Here is a 21,207-nt window from a genome sequence, read left to right as displayed (position 1 = left end):
TTGTTCCAAAACAGGCATAAAACGAGAAAACAGGCTAACACCGAGAAAACATTAATTCGAAGCAGTAAACAGCTTGGTTTGGGTTTTTAGTGTCAAAATGTGTGACAATCCAGTACAGTTAACTAATTGTAAGAGTTCGGGAGGAATTTGGAGTGTTTAGTCAACAATTATACCCATTTTGTCCCAAAACAGGATAAAACTGAGAAAACATTGATTTAAAGCAGTAAACAGCTATGTTACTGTTTCTAGGGTGAAAAGATGCAACAATCTAATTCGTTTGACTAATTATAAGAGTCCGGGTTTAAATTGGAGTGTTTAGACAACACTTATACCTATTTTGTTCCAAAATAGGCTTAAAACGAGAAAACAGGCTAAAACCGCGAAAACATTAATTCGAAGCAGTAAACAGCTTTGTTTGTGTTTCTAGTATCAAAATGTGTGACAATCGAATGCATTTGACTAATTGTAAGAGTTCGGGATGAATTTGGAGTGTTTAGACAACAATTATACCCATTTTGTCCCGAAACAGGCTAAACCCAAGAAAACATTGATTTAAAGCAGTAAACAGCTATGTTACTCTTTCTAGGGTGAAAGTATGTAACAAGCTAATGTGTTTGACTAATTATAAGAGTCCGAGTTTAATTTGGAGTGTTTAGACAACACTTATACCTATTTTGTTCCAAAATAGGCTTAAAACGAGAAAACAGGCTAAAACCGAGAAAACATTAATTCGAAGCAGTAAACAGTTTTGTTTGTGTTTCTAGTGTCAAAATGTGTGACAATCCAATGAATTTAACTAACTGTAAGAGTTCGGGAGGAATTTGGAGTGTTTAGACAACAATTATACCCATTTTGTCCCAAAACAGGCTAAACCAGAGAAAACATTGATTTAAAGCAGTAAACAGCTATGTTACTGTTTCTAGAGTGAAAATATGCAACAAGCTAATGCGTTTGACTAATTATAAGAGTCCGGGTTTAAATTGGAGTGTTTAGACAACACTTATACCTATTTTGTTCCAAAATAGGCTTAAAACGAGAAAACAGGCTAAAACCGCGAAAACATTAATTCGAAGCAGCAAACAGCTTTGTTTGTGTTTCTAGTATCAAAATGTGTGACAATCGAATGCATTTGACTAATTATAAGAGTTTGGGATGAATTTGGAGTGTTTAGACAACAATTATACCCATTTTGTCCCGAAACAGGCTAAACCCAAGAAAACATTGATTTAAAGCAGTAAACAGCTATGTTACTCTTTCTAGGGTGAAAATATGCAACAATCTAATGCGTTTGACTAATTTTAAGAGTTCGGGTTTAATTTGGAGTGTTTAGACAACACTTATACCTATTTTGTTCCAAAACAGGCATAAAACGAGAAAACAGGCTAACACCGAGAAAACATTAATTCGAAGCAGTAAACAGCTTGGTTTGGGTTTTTAGTGTCAAAATGTGTGACAATCCAGTACAGTTAACTAATTGTAAGAGTTCGGGAGGAATTTGGAGTGTTTAGTCAACAATTATACCCATTTTGTCCCAAAACAGGATAAAACTGAGAAAACATTGATTTAAAGCAGTAAACAGCTATGTTACTGTTTCTAGGGTGAAAATATGCAACAATCTAATTCGTTTGACTAATTATAAGAGTCCGGGTTTAAATTGGAGTGTTTAGACAACACTTATACCTATTTTGTTCCAAAATAGGCTTAAAACGAGAAAACAGGCTAAAACCGCGAAAACATTAATTCGAAGCAGTAAACAGCTTTGTTTGTGTTTCTAGTATCAAAATGTGTGACAATCGAATGCATTTGACTAATTGTAAGAGTTCGGGATGAATTTGGAGTGTTTAGACAACAATTATACCCATTTTGTCCCGAAACAGGCTAAACCCAAGAAAACATTGATTTAAAGCAGTAAACAGCTATGTTACTCTTTCTAGGGTGAAAGTATGTAACAATCTAATGTGTTTGACTAATTATAAGAGTTCGGGTTTAATTTGGAGTGTTTAGACAACACTTATACCTATTTTGTTCCAAAACAGGCATAAAACGAGAAAACAGGCTAAAACCGAGTAAACATTAATTCAAAGTAGTAAACAGATTTGTTTGTGTTTCTAGTGTAAAAATGTGTGACAATCCAATGCATTTAACTATTTGTAAGAGTTCGGAAGGAATTTGGAGTGTTTAGACAACAATTATACCCATTTTGTCCCAAAACAGGCTACCACCAAGAAAACATTGATTTAAAGCAGTAAACAGCTATGTTACTGTTTCTAGGGTGAAAGTATGCAACAATCTAATGCGTTTGACTAATTATAAGAGTTCGGGTTTAATTTGGAGTGTTTAGACAACACTTATACCTATTTTGTTCCAAAATAGGCTTAAAACGAGAAAACAGGCTAAAACCGAGTAAACATTAATTCAAAGCAGCAAACAGCTTTGTTTGTGTTTCTAGTATCAAAATGTGTGACAATCGAATGCATTTGACTAATTGTAAGAGTTTGGGATGAATTTGGAGTGTTTAGACAACAATTATACCCATTTTGTCCCGAAACAGGCTAAACCCAAGAAAACATTGATTTAAAGCAGTAAACAGCTATGTTACTCTTTCTAGGGTGAAAATATGCAACAATCTAATGCGTTTGACTAATTTTAAGAGTTCGGGTTTAATTTGGAGTGTTTAGACAACACTTATACCTATTTTGTTCCAAAATAGGCTTAAAATGAGAAAACAGGCTAAAACCGAGAAAACATTAATTCGAAGCAGTAAACAGTTTTGTTTGTGTTTCTAGTGTCAAAATGTGTGACAATTCAATGAATTTAACTAACTGTAAGAGTTCGGGAGGAATTTGGAGTGTTTAGACAACAATTATACCCATTTTGTCCCAAAACAGGCTAAACCAGAGAAAACATTGATTTAAAGCAGTAAACAGCTATGTTACTGTTTCTAGAGTGAAAATATGCAACAAGCTAATGCGTTTGACTAATTATAAGAGTCCGGGTTTAAATTGGAGTGTTTAGACAACACTTATACCTATTTTGTTCCAAAATAGGCTTAAAACGAGAAAACAGGCTAAAACCGCGAAAACATTAATTCGAAGCAGCAAACAGCTTTGTTTGTGTTTCTAGTATCAAAATGTGTGACAATCGAATGCATTTGACTAATTGTAAGAGTTTGGGATGAATTTGGAGTGTTTAGACAACAATTATACCCATTTTGTCCCGAAACAGGCTAAACCCAAGAAAACATTGATTTAAAGCAGTAAACAGCTATGTTACTCTTTCTAGGGTGAAAATATGCAACAATCTAATGCGTTTGACTAATTTTAAGAGTTCGGGTTTAATTTGGAGTGTTTAGACAACACTTATACCTATTTTGTTCCAAAATAGGCTTAAAATGAGAAAACAGGCTAAAACCGAGAAAACATTAATTCGAAGCAGTAAACAGCTTTTGTGTTTCTAATGTCAAAATGTGTGACAATCCAATGCATTTAACTAATTGTAAGAGTTCGGGAGGAATTTGGAATGTTTAGACAACAATTGTACCCATTTTGTCCCAAAACAGGCTAAAACCGAGAAAACATTGATTTAAAGCAGTAAACAGCTATGTTACTTTTTCTAGGGTGAAATATGTAAAAATCTAATGCGTTTGACTAATTATAAAAGTCCGGGTTTAATTTGGAGTGTTTAGACAACACTTATACCTATTTTGTTCCAAAATAGGCATAAAACGAGAAAACATGCTAAAACCGAAAAACGTTGATTTAAAGCAGTTAATAGCTATGTACTCTCTCTAGGGTCAAAATATGTAACAATCCAATGCATTTAACTAATTATAAGAGTTTGGGTTGAATTTGGAGTGTTTAGACAACACTTATACCTATTTTGTTCCAAAACAGGCATAAAACGAGAAAACAGGCTAACACCGAGAAAACATTAATTCGAAGCAGTAAACAGCTTGGTTTGGGTTTTTTAGTGTCAAAATGTGTGACAATCCAGTACAGTTAACTAATTGTAAGAGTTCGGGAGGAATTTGGAGTGTTTAGTCAACAATTATACCCATTTTGTCCCAAAACAGGATAAAACTGAGAAAACATTGATTTAAAGCAGTAAACAGCTATGTTACTGTTTCTAGGGTGAAAATATGCAACAATCTAATTCGTTTGACTAATTATAAGAGTCCGGGTTTAAATTGGAGTGTTTAGACAACACTTATACCTATTTTGTTCCAAAATAGGCTTAAAACGAGAAAACAGGCTAAAACCGCGAAAACATTAATTCGAAGCAGTAAACAGCTTTGTTTGTGTTTCTAGTATCAAAATGTGTGACAATCGAATGCATTTGACTAATTGTAAGAGTTCGGGATGAATTTGGAGTGTTTAGACAACAATTATACCCATTTTGTCCCGAAACAGGCTAAACCCAAGAAAACATTGATTTAAAGCAGTAAACAGCTATGTTACTCTTTCTAGGGTGAAAGTATGTAACAATCTAATGTGTTTGACTAATTATAAGAGTTCGGGTTTAATTTGGAGTGTTTAGACAACACTTATACCTATTTTGTTCCAAAACAGGCATAAAACGAGAAAACAGGCTAAAACCGAGTAAACATTAATTCAAAGTAGTAAACAGATTTGTTTGTGTTTCTAGTGTAAAAATGTGTGACAATCCAATGCATTTAACTATTTGTAAGAGTTCGGAAGGAATTTGGAGTGTTTAGACAACAATTATACCCATTTTGTCCCAAAACAGGCTAAACCAGAGAAAACATTGATTTAAAGCAGTAAACAGCTATGTTGCTCTTTCTAGGGTGAAAGTATGCAACAATCTAATGCGTTTGACTAATTATAAGAGTTCGGGTTTAATTTGGAGTGTTTAGACAACACTTATACCTATTTTGTTCCAAAATAGGCTTAAAACGAGAAAACAGGCTAAAACCGAGAAAACATTAATTCGAAGCAGTAAACAGTTTTGTTTGTGTTTCTAGTGTCAAAATGTGTGACAATCCAATGAATTTAACTAACTGTAAGAGTTCGGGAGGAATTTGGAGTGTTTAGACAACAATTATACCCATTTTGTCCCAAAACAGGCTAAACCAGAGAAAACATTGATTTAAAGCAGTAAACAGCTATGTTACTATTTCTAGGGTGAAAGTATGCAACAATCTAATGCGTTTGACTAATTATAAGAGTTCGGGTTTAATTTGGAGTGTTTAGACAACACTTATACCTATTTTGTTCCAAAATAGGCTTAAAACGAGAAAACAGGCTAAAACCGAGTAAACATTAATTCAAAGTAGTAAACAGATTTGTTTGTGTTTCTAGTGTAAAAATGTGTGACAATCCAATGCATTTAACTATTTGTAAGAGTTCGGAAGGAATTTGGAGTGTTTAGACAACAATTATACCCATTTTGTCCCAAAACAGGCTAAACCAGAGAAAACATTGATTTAAAGCAGTAAACAGCTATGTTACTGTTTCTAGGGTGAAAATATGCAACAATCTAATTCGTTTGACTAATTATAAGAGTCCGGGTTTAAATTGGAGTGTTTAGACAACACTTATACCTATTTTGTTCCAAAATAGGCTTAAAACGAGAAAACAGGCTAAAACCGCGAAAACATTAATTCGAAGCAGTAAACAGCTTTGTTTGTGTTTCTAGTATCAAAATGTGTGACAATCGAATGCATTTGACTAATTGTAAGAGTTCGGGATGAATTTGGAGTGTTTAGACAACAATTATACCCATTTTGTCCCGAAACAGGCTAAACCCAAGAAAACATTGATTTAAAGCAGTAAACAGCTATGTTACTCTTTCTAGGGTGAAAGTATGTAACAAGCTAATGTGTTTGACTAATTATAAGAGTCCGAGTTTAATTTGGAGTGTTTAGACAACACTTATACCTATTTTGTTCCAAAATAGGCTTAAAACGAGAAAACAGGCTAAAACCGAGAAAACATTAATTCGAAGCAGTAAACAGTTTTGTTTGTGTTTCTAGTGTCAAAATGTGTGACAATCCAATGAATTTAACTAACTGTAAGAGTTCGGGAGGAATTTGGAGTGTTTAGACAACAATTATACCCATTTTGTCCCAAAACAGGCTAAACCAGAGAAAACATTGATTTAAAGCAGTAAACAGCTATGTTACTGTTTCTAGAGTGAAAATATGCAACAAGCTAATGCGTTTGACTAATTATAAGAGTCCGGGTTTAAATTGGAGTGTTTAGACAACACTTATACCTATTTTGTTCCAAAATAGGCTTAAAACGAGAAAACAGGCTAAAACCGCGAAAACATTAATTCGAAGCAGCAAACAGCTTTGTTTGTGTTTCTAGTATCAAAATGTGTGACAATCGAATGCATTTGACTAATTGTAAGAGTTTGGGATGAATTTGGAGTGTTTAGACAACAATTATACCCATTTTGTCCCGAAACAGGCTAAACCCAAGAAAACATTGATTTAAAGCAGTAAACAGCTATGTTACTCTTTCTAGGGTGAAAATATGCAACAATCTAATGCGTTTGACTAATTTTAAGAGTTCGGGTTTAATTTGGAGTGTTTAGACAACACTTATACCTATTTTGTTCCAAAACAGGCATAAAACGAGAAAACAGGCTAACACCGAGAAAACATTAATTCGAAGCAGTAAACAGCTTGGTTTGGGTTTTTAGTGTCAAAATGTGTGACAATCCAGTACAGTTAACTAATTGTAAGAGTTCGGGAGGAATTTGGAGCGTTAGTCAACAATTATACCCATTTTGTCCCAAAACAGGATAAAACTGAGAAAACATTGATTTAAAGCAGTAAACAGTTATGTTACAGTTTCTAGGGTGAAAATATGCAACAATCTAATTCGTTTGACTAATTATAAGAGTCCGGGTTTAAATTGGAGTGTTTAGACAACACTTATACCTATTTTGTTCCAAAATAGGCTTAAAACGAGAAAACAGGCTAAAACCGCGAAAACATTAATTCGAAGCAGTAAACAGCTTTGTTTGTGTTTCTAGTATCAAAATGTGTGACAATCGAATGCATTTGACTAATTGTAAGAGTTCGGGATGAATTTGGAGTGTTTAGACAACAATTATACCCATTTTGTCCCGAAACAGGCTAAACCCAAGAAAACATTGATTTAAAGCAGTAAACAGCTATGTTACTCTTTCTAGGGTGAAAGTATGTAACAATCTAATGTGTTTGACTAATTATAAGAGTTCGGGTTTAATTTGGAGTGTTTAGACAACACTTATACCTATTTTGTTCCAAAACAGGCATAAAACGAGAAAACAGGCTAAAACCGAGTAAACATTTATTCAAAGTAGTAAACAGATTTGTTTGTGTTTCTAGTGTAAAAATGTGTGACAATCCAATGCATTTAACTATTTGTAAGAGTTCGGAAGGAATTTGGAGTGTTTAGACAACAATTATACCCATTTTGTCCCAAAACAGGCTAAACCAGAGAAAACATTGATTTAAAGCAGTAAACAGCTATGTTGCTCTTTCTAGGGTGAAAGTATGCAACAATCTAATGCGTTTGACTAATTATAAGAGTTCGGGTTTAATTTGGAGTGTTTAGACAACACTTATACCTATTTTGTTCCAAAATAGGCTTAAAACGAGAAAACAGGCTAAAACCGAGAAAACATTAATTCGAAGCAGTAAACAGTTTTGTTTGTGTTTCTAGTGTCAAAATGTGTGACAATCCAATGAATTTAACTAACTGTAAGAGTTCGGGAGGAATTTGGAGTGTTTAGACAACAATTATACCCATTTTGTCCCAAAACAGGCTAAACCAGAGAAAACATTGATTTAAAGCAGTAAACAGCTATGTTACTGTTTCTAGAGTGAAAATATGCAACAAGCTAATGCGTTTGACTAATTATAAGAGTCCGGGTTTAAATTGGAGTGTTTAGACAACACTTATACCTATTTTGTTCCAAAATAGGCTTAAAACGAGAAAACAGGCTAAAACCGCGAAAACATTAATTCAAAGCAGCAAACAGCTTTGTTTGTGTTTCTAGTATCAAAATGTGTGACAATCGAATGCATTTGACTAATTGTAAGAGTTTGGGATGAATTTGGAGTGTTTAGACAACAATTATACCCATTTTGTCCCGAAACAGGCTAAACCCAAGAAAACATTGATTTAAAGCAGTAAACAGCTATGTTACTCTTTCTAGGGTGAAAATATGCAACAATCTAATGCGTTTGACTAATTTTAAGAGTTCGGGTTTAATTTGGAGTGTTTAGACAACACTTATACCTATTTTGTTCCAAAATAGGCTTAAAATGAGAAAACAGGCTAAAACCGAGAAAACATTAATTCGAAGCAGTAAACAGCTTTGTTTGTGTTTCTAGTGTCAAAATGTGTGACAATCCAATGCATTTAACTAATTGTAAGAGTTCGGGAGGAATTTGGAATGTTTAGACAACAATTGTACCCATTTTGTCCCAAAACAGGCTAAAACCGAGAAAACATTGATTTAAAGCAGTAAACAGCTATGTTACTTTTTCTAGGGTGAAATATGTAAAAATCTAATGCGTTTGACTAATTATAAAAGTCCGGGTTTAATTTGGAGTGTTTAGACAACACTTATACCTATTTTGTTCCAAAATAGGCATAAAACGAGAAAACATGCTAAAACCGAAAAACGTTGATTTAAAGCAGTTAACAGCTATGTACTCTCTCTAGGGTCAAAATATGTAACAATCCAATGCATTTAACTAATTATAAGAGTTCGGGTTGAATTTGGAGTGTTTAGACAACACTTATACCTATTTTGTTCCAAAACAGGCATAAAACGAGAAAACAGGCTAACACCGAGAAAACATTAATTCGAAGCAGTAAACAGCTTGGTTTGGGTTTTTAGTGTCAAAATGTGTGACAATCCAGTACAGTTAACTAATTGTAAGTGTTCGGGAGGAATTTGGAGTGTTTAGTCAACAATTATACCCATTTTGTCCCAAAACAGGATAAAACTTAGAAAACATTGATTTAAAGCAGTAAACAGCTATGTTACTGTTTCTAGGGTGAAAATATGCAACAATCTAATTCGTTTGACTAATTATAAGAGTCCGGGTTTAAATTGGAGTGTTTAGACAACACTTATACCTATTTTGTTCCAAAATAGGCTTAAAACGAGAAAACAGGCTAAAACCGCGAAAACATTAATTCGAAGCAGTAAACAGCTTTGTTTGTGTTTCTAGTATCAAAATGTGTGACAATCGAATGCATTTGACTAATTGTAAGAGTTCGGGATGAATTTGGAGTGTTTAGACAACAATTATACCCATTTTGTCCCGAAACAGGCTAAACCCAAGAAAACATTGATTTAAAGCAGTAAACAGCTATGTTACTCTTTCTAGGGTGAAAGTATGTAACAATCTAATGTGTTTGACTAATTATAAGAGTTCGGGTTTAATTTGGAGTGTTTAGACAACACTTATACCTATTTTGTTCCAAAACAGGCATAAAACGAGAAAACAGGCTAAAACCGAGTAAACATTAATTCAAAGTAGTAAACAGATTTGTTTGTGTTTCTAGTGTAAAAATGTGTGACAATCCAATGCATTTAACTATTTGTAAGAGTTCGGAAGGAATTTGGAGTGTTTAGACAACAATTATACCCATTTTGTCCCAAAACAGGCTAAACCAGAGAAAACATTGATTTAAAGCAGTAAACAGCTATGTTGCTCTTTCTAGGGTGAAAGTATGCAACAATTTAATGCGTTTGACTAATTATAAGAGTTCGGGTTTAATTTGGAGTGTTTAGACAACACTTATACCTATTTTGTTCCAAAATAGGCTTAAAACGAGAAAACAGGCTAAAACCGAGAAAACATTAATTCGAAGCAGTAAACAGTTTTGTTTGTGTTTCTAGTGTCAAAATGTGTGACAATCCAATGAATTTAACTAACTGTAAGAGTTCGGGAGGAATTTGGAGTGTTTAGACAACAATTATACCCATTTTGTCCCAAAACAGGCTAAACCAGAGAAAACATTGATTTAAAGCAGTAAACAGCTATGTTACTGTTTCTAGAGTGAAAATATGCAACAAGCTAATGCGTTTGACTAATTATAAGAGTCCGGGTTTAAATTGGAGTGTTTAGACAACACTTATACCTATTTTGTTCCAAAATAGGCTTAAAACGAGAAAACAGGCTAAAACCGCGAAAACATTAATTCGAAGCAGCAAACAGCTTTGTTTGTGTTTCTAGTATCAAAATGTGTGACAATCGAATGCATTTGACTAATTGTAAGAGTTTGGGATGAATTTGGAGTGTTTAGACAACAATTATACCCATTTTGTCCCGAAACAGGCTAAACCCAAGAAAACATTGATTTAAAGCAGTAAACAGCTATGTTACTCTTTCTAGGGTGAAAATATGCAACAATCTAATGCGTTTGACTAATTTTAAGAGTTCGGGTTTAATTTGGAGTGTTTAGACAACACTTATACCTATTTTGTTCCAAAATAGGCTTAAAATGAGAAAACAGGCTAAAACCGAGAAAACATTAATTCGAAGCAGTAAACAGCTTTGTTTGTGTTTCTAGTGTCAAAATGTGTGACAATCCAATGCATTTAACTAATTGTAAGAGTTCGGGAGGAATTTGGAATGTTTAGACAACAATTGTACCCATTTTTTCCCAAAACAGGCTAAACCCAAGAAAACATTGATTTAAAGCAGTAAACAGCTATGTTACTCTTTCTAGGGTGAAAATATGCAACAATCTAATGCGTTTGACTAATATTAAGAGTTCGGGTTTAATTTGGAGTGTTTAGACAACACTAATACCTATTTTGTTCCAAAATAGGCATAAAACGAGAAAACAGGCTAAAACCGAAAAACGTTGATTTAAAGCAGTTAACAGCTATGTACTCTCTCTAGGGTCAAAATATGTAACAATCCAATGCATTTAACTAATTATAAGAGTTCGGGTTGAATTTGGAGTGTTTAGACAACACTTATATCTATTTTGTTCCAAAACAGGCATAAAACGAGAAAACAGGCTAACACCGAGAAAACATTAATTCGAAGCAGCAAACAGCTTTGTTTGTGTTTCTAGTATCAAAATGTGTGACAATCGAATGCATTTGACTAATTGTAAGAGTTTGGGATGAATTTGGAGTGTTTAGACAACAATTATACCCATTTTGTCCCGAAACAGGCTAAACCCAAGAAAACATTGATTTAAAGCAGTAAACAGCTATGTTACTCTTTCTAGGGTGAAAATATGCAACAATCTAATGCGTTTGACTAATTTTAAGAGTTCGGGTTTAATTTGGAGTGTTTAGACAACACTTATACCTATTTTGTTCCAAAATAGGCTTAAAATGAGAAAACAGGCTAAAACCGAGAAAACATTAATTCGAAGCAGTAAACAGCTTTGTTTGTGTTTCTTGTGTCAAAATGTGTGACAATCCAATGCATTTAACTAATTGTAAGAGTTCGGGAGGAATTTGGAATGTTTAGACAACAATTGTACCCATTTTGTCCCAAAACAGGCTAAACCCAAGAAAACATTGATTTAAAGCAGTAAACAGCTATGTTACTCTTTCTAGGGTGAAAATATGCAACAATCTAATGCGTTTGACTAATTTTAAGAGTTCGGGTTTAATTTGGAGTGTTTAGACAACACTTATACCTATTTTGTTCCAAAATAGGCATAAAACGAGAAAACAGGCTAAAACCGAAAAACGTTGATTTAAAGCAGTTAACAGCTATGTACTCTCTCTAGGGTCAAAATATGTAACAATCCAATGCATTTAACTAATTATAAGAGTTCGGGTTGAATTTGGAGTGTTTAGACAACACTTATATCTATTTTGTTCCAAAACAGGCATAAAACGAGAAAACAGGCTAACACCGAGAAAACATTAATTCGAAGCAGTAAACAGCTTGGTTTGGGTTTTTAGTGTCAAAATGTGTGACAATCCAGTACAGTTAACTAATTGTAAGAGTTCGGGAGGAATTTAGAGTGTTTAGTCAACAATTATACCTATTTTGTCCCAAAACAGGATAAAACTGAGAAAACATTGATTTAAAGCAGTAAACAGCTATGTTACTGTTTCTAGGGTGAAAATATGCAACAATCTAATTCGTTTGACTAATTATAAGAGTCCGGGTTTAAATTGGAGTGTTCAGACAACACTTATACCTATTTTGTTCCAAAATAGGCTTAAAACGAGAAAACAGGCTAAAACCGCAAAAACATTAATTCGAAGCAGTAAACAGCTTTGTTTGTGTTTATAGTGTCAAAATGTGTGACAATCGAATGCATTTGACTAATTGTAAGAGTTCGGGATGAATTTGGAGTGTTTAGACAACACTTAAACCTATTTTGTTCCAAAACAGGCATAAAACGAGAAAACAGGCTAACACCGAGAAAACATTAATTCAAAGCAGTAAACAGCTTGGTTTGGGTTTTTAGTGTCAAAATGTGTGACAATCCAGTGCAGTTAACTAACTGTAAGAGTTCGGGATGAATTTGGAGTGTTTAGACAACAATTATACCCATTTTGTCCCGAAACAGGCTAACACCGAGAAAACATTGATTTAAAGCAGTTAACAGCTATGTTACTCTCTCTAGGGTCAAAATATGTAACAAGCCAATGCATTTAACTAATAATAAGAGTTCGGGTTGAATTTGGAGTGTTTAGACAACACTTATACCTATTTTGTTCCAAAACAGGCATAAAACGAGAAAACAGGCTAACACCGAGAAAACATTAATTCGAAGCAGTAAACAGCTTGGTTTGGGTTTTTAGTGTCAAAATGTGTGACAATCCAGTGCAGTTAACTAACTGTAAGAATTCGGGATGAATTTGGAGTGTTTAGACAACAATTATACCCATTTTGTCCCGAAACAGACTAACACCGAGAAAACATTGATTTAAAGCAGTAAACAGCTATGTTACTCTCTCTAGGGTCAAAATATGTAACAATCCAATGCATTTAACTAATAATAAGAGTTCGGGTTGAATTTGGAGTGTTTAGACAACACTTATACCTATTTTGTTCCAAAACAGGCATAAAACGAGAAAACAGGCTAACACCGAGAAAACATTAATTCGAAGCAGTAAACAGCTTGGTTTGGGTTTTTAGTGTCAAAATGTGTGACAATCCAGTACAGTTAACTAATTGTAAGAGTTCGGGAGGAATTTGGAGTGTTTAGTCAACAATTATACCCATTTTGTCCCAAAACAGGATAAAACTGAGAAAACATTGATTTAAAGCAGTAAACAGCTATGTTACTGTTTCTAGGGTGAAAATATGCAACAATCTAATTCGTTTGACTAATTATAAGAGTCCGGGTTTAAATTGGAGTGTTTAGACAACACTTATACCTATTTTGTTCCAAAATAGGCTTAAAACGAGAAAACAGGCTAAAACCGCAAAAACATTAATTCGAAGCAGTAAACAGCTTTGTTTGTGTTTCTAGTATCAAAATGTGTGACAATCGAATGCATTTGACTAATTGTAAGAGTTCGGGATGAATTTGGAGTGTTTAGACAACAATTATACCCATTTTGTCCCGAAACAGGCTAAACCCAAGAAAACATTGATTTAAAGCAGTAAACAGCTATGTTACTCGTTCTAGGGTGAAAGTATGTAACAATCTAATGTGTTTGACTAATTATAAGAGTTCGGGTTTAATTTGGAGTGTTTAGACAACACTTATACCTATTTTGTTCCAAAACAGGCATAAAACGAGAAAACAGGCTAAAACCGAGTAAACATTAATTCAAAGTAGTAAACAGATTTGTTTGTGTTTCTAGTGTAAAAATGTGTGACAATCCAATGCATTTAACTATTTGTAAGAGTTCGGAAGGAATTTGGAGTGTTTAGACAACAATTATACCCATTTTGTCCCAAAACAGGCTAAACCAGAGAAAACATTGATTTAAAGCAATAAACAGCTATGTTGCTCTTTCTAGGGTGAAAGTATGCAACAATCTAATGCGTTTGACTAATTATAAGAGTTCGGGTTTAATTTGGAGTTTTTAGACAACACTTATACCTATTTTGTTCCAAAATAGGCTTAAAACGAGAAAACAGGCTAAAACCGAGAAAACATTAATTCGAAGCAGTAAACAGTTTTGTTTGTGTTTCTAGTGTCAAAATGTGTGACAATCGAATGCATTTGACTAATATTAAGAGTTCGGGAGGAATTTGGAGTGTTTAGACAACAATTATACCGATTTTGTCCCAAAACAGGATAAAACTGAGAAAACATTGATTTCAAGCAGTAAACAGCTATGTTACTGTTTCTAGGGTGAAAATATGCAACAAGCTAATGCTTTTGACTAATTATAAGAGTCCGGGTTTAAATTGGAGTGTTTAGACAACACTTATACCTATTTTGTTCCAAAATAGGCTTAAAACGAGAAAACAGGCTAAAACCGCGAAAACATTAATTCGAAGCAGTAAACAGCTTTGTTTGTGTTTCTAGTATCAAAATGTGTGACAATCGAATGCATTTGACTAATTGTAAGAGTTCGGGATGAATTTGGAGTGTTTAGACAACAAGTATACCCATTTTGTCCCGAAACAGGCTAAACCCAAGAAAACATTGATTTAAAGCAGTAAACAGCTATGTTACTCTTTCTAGGGTGAAAATATGCAACAATCTAATGTGTTTGACTAATTTTAAGAGTTCGGGTTTAATTTGGAGTGTTTAGACAACACTTATACCTATTTTGTTCCAAAATAGGCTTAAAATGAGAAAACAGGCTAAAACCGAGAAAACATTAATTCGAAGCAGTAAACAGCTTTGTTTGTGTTTCTAGTGTCAAAATGTGTGACAATCCAATGCATTTAACTAATTGTAAGAGTTTGGGAGGAATTTGGAATGTTTAGACAACAATTGTACCCATTTTGTCCCAAAACAGGCTAAACCCAAGAAAACATTGATTTAAAGCAGTAAACAGCTATGTTACTCTCTCTAGGGTGAAAATATGCAACAATCCTATGCGTTTGACTAATAATAAGAGTTCGGGTTGAATTTGGAGTGTTTAGACAACACTTATACCTATTTTGTTCCAAAACAGGCATAAAACGAGAAAACAGGCTAACACCGAGAAAACATTAATTCGAAGCAGTAAACAGCTTTGTTTGTGTTTTTAGTGTCAAAATGTGTGACAATCCAGTGCAGTTAACTAATTGTAAGAGTTCGGGAGGAATTTGGAGTGTTTAGTCAACAATTATACCGATTTTGTCCCAAAACAGGATAAAACTGAGAAAACATTGATTTAAAGCAGTAAACAGCTATGTTACTGTTTCTAGAGTGAAAATATGCAACAATCTAATGCGTTTGACTAACTATAAGAGTCCGGGTTTAAATTGGAGTGTTTAGACAACACTTATACCTATTTTGTTCCAAAATAGGTTTAAAACGAGAAAACAGGCTAAAACCGCGAAAACATTAATTCGAAGCAGTAAACAGCTTTGTTTGTGTTTCTAGTATCAAAATGTGTGACAATCGAAAGCATTTGACTAATTGTAAGAGTTCGGGATGAATTTGGAGTGTTTAGACAACAATTATACCCCTTTTGTCCCGAAACAGGCTAAAACCGAGAAAACATTGATTTAAAGCAGTAAACAGCTATGTTACTCTCTCTAGGGTCAAAATATGTAACAATCCAATGCGTTTAACTAATTATAAGAGTTCGGGTTTAATTTGGAGTGTTTAGACAACACTTATACCTATTTTGTTCCAAAACAGGCATAAAACGAGAAAACAGGCTAACACCGAGAAAACATTAATTCGAAGCAGTAAACAGCTTTGTTTGTGTTTCTAGTGTAAAAATGTGTGACAATCGAATGCATTTGACTAATATTAAGAGTTCGGGAGGAATTTGGAGTGTTTAGACAACAATTATACCGATTTTGTCCCAAAACAGGATAAAACTGAGAAAACATTGATTTAATGCAGTAAACAGTTATGTTACTGTTTCTAGAGTGAAAATATGCAACAATCTAATGCGTTTGACTAACTATAAGAGTCCGGGTTTAAATTGGAGTGTTAAGACAACACTTATACCTATTTTGTTCTAAAATAGGTTTAAAACGAGAAAACAGGCTAAAACCGCGAAAACATTAATTCGAAGCAGTAAACAGCTTTGTTTGTGTTTCTAGTATCAAAATGTGTGACAATCGAAAGCATTTGACTAATTGTAAGAGTTCGGGATGAATTTGGAGTGTTTAGACAACAATTATACCCCTTTTGTCCCGAAACAGGCTAAAACCGAGAAAACATTGATTTAAAGCAGTAAACAGCTATGTTACTCTCTCTAGGTTCAAAATATGTAACAATCCAATGCGTTTAACTAATTACAAGAGTTCGGGTTTAATTTGGAGTGTTTAGACAACACTTATACCAATTTTGTTCCAAAACAGGCATAAAACGAGAAAACAGGCTAACACCGAGAAAACATTAATTCGAAGCAGTAAACAGCTTTGTTTGTGTTTTTAGTGTCAAAATGTGTGACAATCCAGTGCAGTTAACTAATTGTAAGAGTTCGGGAGGAATTTGGAGTGTTTAGTCAACAATTATACCGATTTTGTCCCAAAACAGGATAAAACTGAGAAAACATTGATTTCAAGCAGTAAACAGCTATGTTACTGTTTCTAGGGTGAAAATATGCAACAAGCTAATGCGTTTGACTAATTATAAGAGTCCGGGTTTAAATTGGAGTGTTTAGACAACACTTATACCTATTTTGTTCCAAAACAGGATAAAACTGAGAAAACATTGATTTAAAGCAGTAAACAGCTATGTTACTGTTTCTAGAGTGAAAATATGCAACAATCTAATGCGTTTGACTAACTATAAGAGTCCGGGTTTAAATTGGAGTGTTTAGACAACACTTATACCTATTTTGTTCCAAAATAGGTTTAAAACGAGAAAACAGGCTAAAACCGCGAAAACATTAATTCGAAGCAGTAAACAGCTTTGTTTGTGTTTCTAGTATCAAAATGTGTGACAATCGAAAGCATTTGACTAATTGTATGAGTTCGGGATGAATTTGGAGTGTTTAGACAACAATTATACCCCTTTTGTCCCGAAACAGGCTAAAACCGAGAAAACATTGATTTAAAGCAGTAAACAGCTATGTTACTCTCTCTAGTGTCAAAATATGTAACAATCCAATGCGTTTAACTAATTCTAAGAGTTCGGGTTTAATTTGGAGTGTTTAGACAACACTTATACCTATTTTGTTCCAAAACAGGCATAAAACGAGAAAACAGGCTAACACCGAGAAAACATTAATTCGAAGCAGTAAACAGCTTTGTTTGTGTTTTTAGTGTCAAAATGTGTGACAATCCAGTGCAGTTAACTAATTGTAAGAGTTCGGTAGGAATTTGGAGTGTTTAGTCAACAATTATACCGATTTTGTCCCCAAACAGGATAAAACTGAGAAAACATTGATTTCAAGCAGTAAACAGCTATGTTACTGTTTCTAGGGTGAAAATATGCAACAAGCTAATGCGTTTGACTAATTATAGGAGTCCGGGTTTAAATTGGAGTGTTTAGACAACACTTATACCTATTTTGTTCCAAAATAGGCTTAAAACGAGAAAACAGGCTAAAACCGCGAAAACATTAATTCGAAGCAGTAAACAGCTTTGTTTGTGTTTCTAGTATCAAAATGTGTGACAATCGAATGCATTTGACTAATTGTAAGAGTTCGGGATGAATTTGGAGTGTTTAGACAACAAGTATACCCATTTTGTCCAGAAACAGGCTAAACCCAAGAAAACATTGATTTAAAGCAGTAAACAGCTATGTTACTCTTTCTAGGGTGAAAATATGCAACAATCTAATGCGTTTGACTAATTTGAAGAGTTCGGGATTAATTTGGAGTGTTTAGACAACACTTATACCTATTTTGTTCCAAAATAGGCTTAAAATGAGAAAACAGGCTAAAACCGAGAAAACATTAATTCGAAGCAGTAAACAGCTTTGTTTGTGTTTCTAGTGTCAAAATGTGTGACAATCCAATGCATTTAACTAATTGTAAGAGTTCGGGAGGAATTTGGAATGTTTAGACAACAATTGTACCCATTTTGTCCCAAAACAGGCTAAAACCGAGAAAACATTGATTTAAAGCAGTAAACAGCTATGTTACTTTTTCTAGGGTGAAATATGTAACAATCCAATGCATTTAACTAATTATAAGAGTTCGGGTTGAATTTGAAGTGTTTAGACAACACTTATACCTATTTTGTTCCAAAACAGGCATAAAACGAGAAAACAGGCTAACACCGAGAAAACATTAATTCGAAGCAGTAAACAGCTTTGTTTGTGTTTTTAGTGTCAAAATGTGTGACAATCCAGTGCAGTTAACTAATTGTAAGAGTTCGGGAGGAATTTGGAGTGTTTAGTCAACAATTATACCCATTTTGTCCCAAAACAGGATAAAACTGAGAAAACATTGATTTAAAGCAGTAAACAGCTATGTTACTGTTTCTAGGGTGAAAATATGCAACAAGCTAATGCGTTTGACTAATTATAAGAGTCCGGGTTTAAATTGGAGTGTTTAGACAACACTTATACCTATTTTGTTCCAAAATAGGCTTAAAACGAGAAAACAGACTAAAACCGCGAAAACATTAATTCGAAGCAGTAAACAGCTTTGTTTGTGTTTCTAGTATCAAAATGTGTGACAATCGAATGCATTTGACTAATTGTAAGAGTTCGGGATGAATTTGGAGTGTTTAGACAACAATTATACCCATTTTGTCCCGAAACAGGCTAAACCCAAGAAAACATTGATTTAAAGCAGTAAACAGCTATGTTACTCTTTCTAGGGTGAAAATATGCAACAATCTAATGCGTTTGACTAATTTTAAGAGTTCGGGTTTAATTTGGAGTGTTTAGACAACACTTATACCTATTTTGTTCCAAAATAGGCTTAAAATGAGAAAACAGGCTAAAACCGAGAAAACATTAATTCGAAGCAGTAAACAGCTTTGTTTGTGTTTCTAGTGTCAAAATGTGTGACAATCCAATGCATTTAACTAATTGTAAGAGTTCGGGAGGAATTTGGAATGTTTAGACAACAATTGTACCCATTTTGTCCCAAAACAGGCTAAAACCGAGAAAACATTGATTTAAAGCAGTAAACAGCTATGTTACTTTTTCTAGGGTGAAATATGTAAAAATCTAATGCGTTTGACTAATTATAAGAGTCCGGGTTTAATTTGGAGTGTTTAGACAACACTTATACCTATTTTGTTCCAAAATAGACATAAAACGAGAAAACAGGCTAAAACCGAGAAAACGTTGATTTAAAGCAGTTAACAGCTATGTACTCTCTCTAGGGTCAAAATATATAACAATCCAATGCATTTAACTAATTATTAGAGTTCGGGTTGAATTTGGAGTGTTTAGACAACACTTATACCTATTTTGTTCCAAAACAGGCATAAAACGAGAAAACAGGCTAACACCGAGAAAACATTAATTCGAAGCAGTAAACAGCTTGGTTTGGGTTTTTAGTGTCAAAGTGTGTGACAACCCAGTACAGTTAACTAATTGTAAGAGTTCGGGAGGAATTTGGAGTGTTTAGTCAACAATTATACCCATTTTGTCCCAAAACAGGATAAAACTGAGAAAACATTGGTTTAAAGCAGTAAACAGCTATGTTACTGTTTCTAGGGTGAAAATATGCAACAATCTAATGCGTTTGACTAATTATAAGAGTCTGGGTTTAAATTGGAGTGTTTAGACAACACTTATACCTATTTTGTTCCAAAATAGGCTTAAAACGAGAAAACAGGCTAAAACCGCGAAAACATTAATTCGAAGCAGTAAAAAGCTTTGTTTGTGTTTATAGTGTGAAAATGTGTGACAATCGAATGCATTTGACTAATTGTAAGAGTTCGGGATGAATTTGGAGTGTTTAGACAACACTTATACCTATTTTGTTCCAAAACAGGCATAAAACGAGAAAACAGGCTAACACCGAGAAAACATTAATTCGAAGCAGTAAACAGCTTGGTTTGGGTTTTTAGTGTCAAAATGTGTGACTATCCAGTGCAGTTAACTAACTGTAAGAGTTCGGGATGAATTTGGAGTGTTTAGACAACAATTATATCCATTTTGTCCCGAAACAGGCTAACACCGAGAAAACATTGATTTAAAGCAGTAAACAGCTATGTTACTCTCTCTAGGGTCAAAATATGTAACAATCCAATGCATTTAACTAATAATAAGAGTTCGGGTTGAATTTGGAGTGTTTAGACAACACTTATACCTATTTTGTTCCAAAACAAGCATAAAACGAGAAAACAGGCTAACACCGAGAAAACATTAATTCGAAGCAGTAAACAGCTTTGTTTGTCTTTTTAGTGTCAAAATGTGTGACAATCCAGTGCAGTTAACTAATTGTAAGAGTTCGGGAGGAATTTGGAGTGTTTAGTCAACAATTATACCAATTTTGTCCCAAAACAGGATAAAACTGAGAAAACATTGATTTAAAGCAGTAAACAGCTATGTTACTGTTTCTAGAGTGAAAATATGCAACAATCTAATGCGTTTGACTAACTATAAGAGTCCGGGTTTAAATTGGAGTGTTTAGACAACACTTATACCTATTTTGTTCCAAAATAGGTTTAAAACGAGAAAACAGGCTAAAACCGCGAAAACATTAATTCGAAGCAGTAAACGGCTTTGTTTGTGTTTCTAGTATCAAAATGTGTGACAATCGAAAGCATTTGACTAATTGTAAGAGTTCGGGATGAATTTGGAGTGTTTAGACAACAATTATACCCCTTTTGTCCCGAAACAGGCTAAAACCGAGAAAACATTGATTTAAAGCAGTAAACAGCTATGTTACTCTCTCTAGGGTCAAAATATGTAACAATCCAATGCGTTTAACTAATTATAAGAGTTCGGGTTTAATTTGGAGTGTTTAGACAACACTTATACCTATTTTGTTCCAAAACAGGCATAAAACGAGAAAACAGGCTAACACCGAGAAAACATTAATTCGAAGCAGTAAACAGCTTTGTTTGTGTTTCTAGTGTCAAAATGTGTGACAATCGAATGCATTTGACTAATATTAAGAGTTCGGGATGAATTTGGAGTGTTTAGACAACAATTATACCCATTTTGTCCCGAAACAGGCTAACACCGAGAAAACATTGATTTAAAGCAGTAAACAGCTTTGTTACTCTCTCTAGGGTCAAAATATGTAGCAATCCAA

The sequence above is a fragment of the Camelina sativa genome, chromosome 7 (genome assembly GCF_030686135.1).
Source record: "Camelina sativa cultivar CO46 ecotype springtype chromosome 7, ASM3068613v1".
Lineage (NCBI taxonomy): Eukaryota > Viridiplantae > Streptophyta > Magnoliopsida > Brassicales > Brassicaceae > Camelina > Camelina sativa.
The sequence above is the reverse complement of the archived record's forward strand: the minus strand, read 5'-3'. Positions refer to the sequence as shown.